The sequence below is a fragment of the Pollicipes pollicipes genome, unplaced genomic scaffold (assembly GCF_011947565.3).
Source record: "Pollicipes pollicipes isolate AB1234 unplaced genomic scaffold, Ppol_2.1 Scaffold_7262;HRSCAF=8765_pilon_pilon_pilon, whole genome shotgun sequence".
In the NCBI taxonomy this organism is placed as follows: Eukaryota; Metazoa; Arthropoda; class Thecostraca; order Pollicipedomorpha; family Pollicipedidae; genus Pollicipes; species Pollicipes pollicipes.
Window position 1 is genome coordinate 16550308 of NW_023597055.1, and position 4796 is coordinate 16555103.

Genomic DNA, 4796 nt, shown 5'->3' on the forward strand with positions numbered 1-4796 from the left:
AGACAGGCATAGCATACCGATATTCAAACGTCCACGGGGACTGCGCAGCCCGTTAAGCATGCCGTAGACGCCAAGCAGTGACATACTTAGGTAGATATCTGACGAGGCACCTACAGAGAGCCGGCCGATTGAAGCATATGACAGACAGCCTGACAACTGCTCTGAGACTCTGACAGCTGTTCTGAGACCCTGACAGCTGTTCTGTCTGACAACTGTTCGCAGCGGGACAACCTAGCAGCGTCCAACACTATCCTGGCGAGGCGTAATGACTGGGGAGCTGCCCGTCATCGAAGCTGTACATATTATATGTGTACGTCGCCCACCATAAGCACTCGGAGTAGGATGGTAAATACTTTGGGCCTCTTTGATATGCGCTGGGGACATGAACAGGCGATGTTTTGATGGGCGCTGGTGACGTGAACAGGCACGTTCAATGAAAGAACTCGCCCTCTCTCGTTCGGGCCAAACCGGTGACGGAGTTTTTGTACTTGCAGCTTTGTGCCCATAGAGGCCGACGATCAAAGATCTGATCTGATCTGATCTGATCTAACTGATAATCGATTTAAGTCCGAAGGGCAGGCCGGAAAGCATATGAAGGGACCCGTTAGAAGGCCGGGCCCCCAAAATGCAGCCAGAGGGGTTCTTGAACCGATCGGGCCTATGGGACAGAAAAGTCATCTGTGTCACTCAGGTGGCCGAGACCACCAATGCTGAACAGTCGGTTCCGCGCCGGTCTGGTTCTGGGGCCTCTTCCCCAAGTAGGGGCAGGGCGAACCTGCAATGTCAATCAGGAGCCCCTTGCATTGGACGGGCCCGTTAAAAAGCGAAGAACTCCTGTGCTGATCAGGGCCCCACAGACCGCTGTGCCTTGCTGGGAACCCGTGTCGGCAGTCGGCCCCAAGTCAGCCCGGGGAGCCTTGGTTGAACAGGAACAAGAGCGGGACCCCGAATGTCACAGTGGCCTGCGCCAGTCAGAGAGAGGTCCGGTTACCGAATAAAGGGCCCTCCGCGACGCTTCGACCAAGGACCGATAAGCCAAATTGGTGCATCGGTCCCAATTATAGAACTTCCTGTACCGGTATAGGATCCTTTTGCGTCATTGACAGACCCTGTGTCGATCCCGTGCCAGATACCCTCGTCAAACGGCCTGCCGCTTCGGAGACCCGTCTGTGACGTGTCCCTTTGGAGACCTCGGATAATGACTGCATGCGGCGGCCCAGTTCTGGAGGGTTTCGGCGGGATCGGATTTTCTGGTGCCTTTCCGCTAGAACGCGCCTTTGTTGACCGCGAAGTCTCTTACCATGTCTGGCTGCGTCACTGACCGCAGTTCAGGTCAGCGTAGGCAGCGGGAAGAATCCGTCACCTCTTTCGCCCGCGTTTCTTGTGTGATTTTAGGCAGTTAAGAAAACTAAAAAACATAGATAAGACTTGATAGCCTTATTCCTCGGAGAAAAGCCAGGAGAATGGATATATAGTTAGGTTGATATTTCGTCAACACGCCTTTGTCGAACAAAAGCAGAACAAACTCAAAATTTTCCGCCGATGATCCTACTAGATTTTTCAGCCTTTTTGGGAAACAGCAAGCCACAGTTTTTATAGGACACCAACATTCAGTGGATTAAACAAAGAACGATTGCCAGCCAATACCACGATACAGTGCCTATCTAAGAATTAGAATACGCGAACATACGTGTACATGAAACAAAAATTCAAACGAATAGGCATCTCGCATCACGCTTCATTCAAACATGCAAGCAGTTAAAGTAAACAGACATCACACATCGCGCATCAATTATACATTAAAGCGATTTCAATTGAACATACATCGCACATCACGCGTCAGACACCTCTTACACATGTAGACGATTTTAAGCTAGCACACATCACACATAAAGGCACATATCATGTCTGCATAATCGGTCATCATGAGTCCATGTATAATTGATGTATAATTGATGCGCGATGTGTGATGCCTGTTTACTTCAACTCACCTGCATGTTTGAATGAAGCATGATGTCTGATGCTTATTTGCCTGAATTCGTTTGCATGTACACGTACGTTCGCGTATTCTAATTCTTAGATAGGCACTGTATCGTGGTAATGGCTGGCAACCGCTCTTTGTTCAATCCCCTGAATATTGGTGTCTTGTAGAAACTGAGGCTTGATGTTAAAAAACAAGGCAGTTTTGAATTCACTTCTGCTATTGTTGCGATAAGGGCATATTGCCAAATATGCCCCCAAACAATGTCTCCATTTTCCTGTTTTTTTTTTTTCTCTGAGGAATAAGGCTACTACTTCTGTCTTATCTTTGTGCATTAATCGCTAATTTGTGCTAATCGCTAATGCACTGAACAACTTACGTAATTAAGAACCAATATAAACTTAATATTAGACAAGACCTGTAGTAAGATCCATCACTATAATGCAGATATGTGCAACGCAGCAACACTGGCAGTGAATTTGCTCGTTATCGAACAAAATCGTCAGAGCAGGGCTGAATTGTGAGTTGAGTTAAATTAAGTTAAGTTAAATTAAATTAGTTAAGTTAAGTTAAGTTAAATTAAGTTAAATTACTAAGTTAAGTTACGTTTCCGGCGGTAGGCACATTTGCAGACAAATAGCCGCATGTAAAGCTCGACGTGCAAACAAGTCGTTCCGTACTGGCGTTAATAAACGACGTTGTTTTTCATCAAAATGATGGTTATGTCTTACCTTGAATAGCCAACGGATGGAAATCTGAATTAGTTACAAAGTTGTTTTTCATTACAATGATGCTTATGTTTAGCCTTTAATAACCAACGGTTGGGAATCTGAAAGTAACACAGGTATATGTTGGGTTGGTGATAGCCAGTTATGTCACTTTTTGGGATACGCCAATATTGTCCATAACACCCTTCAGGGGGGGGGGGGGGAGGGAGATAGCAGTAAAAATGCGTGTTTCATAACACGATTGGGCGTGCCCCTCGACAAATGTGGTTGGGTGCTGACATGACCAAACAAATATGGCTGCAAAAGCTCCAGATACACGAGGATAACGATCTTTTCTTGCCGGAGTCAGGATGGCCGAGTAGCTGGCGCCTTGAGTCCCACGCGTGGACCGTATTCGAAACTAGGCTGCGTCATGACCCCAGGGCGCTAAAAAGCCTCATGTAGTTGCTGGCGCGCAATAAAAGAGTAAGCAAAGACGCGCATCGCGTTTCCTTATTTCTGACAGCGTCATCTCAAGCAGCAGTAGTCACGCTGCCCGACAATTTCTTTTTTTCTTCGAATGGAAGATAGTTGTGCGTGTTGGCCACGCAGCATAACTGTCATCATCGTGTTTTTGAGTCGGTGAACTCATATTGCTTATGCACCGCTCGAGTAAATAGTACAGTGTGCAAACACGTACACCAAGTGAGCGTACAACGTCATTATCTCGAATGATTGCAGAGTTTTGGTCCTTAAAAGTGGAAATGTTAAGTTAAGAATATTATTGCCATAGCTTCTACTATTGTTTCGATAAAGGCATGTTGCCCAAAATACAATCCAACTATATCTCCATTCTTCTGGTTTTTCTCCGAGGCATAAGGTTATTACTTCTGTCTTATCTATGTTCTAAAAATTCTAAAACATTTTTTAACTACTTCATGAACGTCTATAACCTGAATTTATGACATAGAACGTCTGACTCTGTGAGCCGCAGAGAACTAAGAGTACGTTGCTTTTCGCCAGTATACCGTATGCTCTGGCACATTTTTACATGTGATCTTTTACTTTCCTGGGTGATTTGCACTGCCTGGTTATGTTCACCCCCCCCCCCCCCCCCTCCCCCAGTCTGACCGATGACATTGTTACTGATGGGTTTGTCTGGTGTAAGGCCATGTGTACGCCCCATCAGCAACGTATTTCGGTTCAGCTGACAGCACCTGTCGTTGATGTAGCCACGTTTCAGAGATGGGAGGGTAACCTGACCTGAAGGTGACATTACAGGCAGGAATAACGTGAAAACCGTGGTTCGGCGGACAAAATTAAAAGGGTCAATGCTCATTTGGGGAATTGGGGGGAGGGGCATATCTTCTTCCTCGTGGTAGCTGGTGGCAAACGGATGTTAGCCAGCGGCAGTGACACTCATGTCACCTGTAGCTGTGTTACACCATTCGGTGACTTTTGTTGATGAACAAGGAACCTCGTTGTAGCCGTTAGGGCATTTTCTGAAGATACCAGTGCCTTTGAATATATGTCCCCCATGATTCGGTGACCTGCACCTTTCTTGGCGACACCGATTGTCACAGACCTCAGGACGATACCCGGCAAAGGTCTGTGTCTGTCTGTCTGTCTGCGGCGCTCAAGCATTACGCAACGGGCTGGAGACAGGCTGGGCATCTCAATTTTATCAAGAGCGACATTCTGTGACATCTACTTCGAAGTGGATTAAGCAGAGAGCTTTTTCGAGTAACGTTGAACTCGGTTTACGTGCGTCCATCTGACATCCCATTCTAGATAGTTCTTGGCTAGTTCAATTTCTGGGCAGGTTCGAGCGCTTTCCGGAGCTAGCGCCACCTTTGTGGATCGCTAGTGCTATCGGATACGTCAGCGGCCAACCGCCGCCTTTCATTCCTCAACCAATCGCATCGCTTGTTAGACTTGGGCGATTGGTAACTCGCTCTCCACATCTGTTTCGAGCACCGCTATTGGCTTTCGAAAAGTCTCTTCCAGAACATTCACGGCATCATATTAAAGGAGTCTCCGGCCGCCTGCTGCTACACTGCGCTGAAGCGAGCGAGGGAGTTGTCCGCGGAGGGAATTCAGTGGAGTGT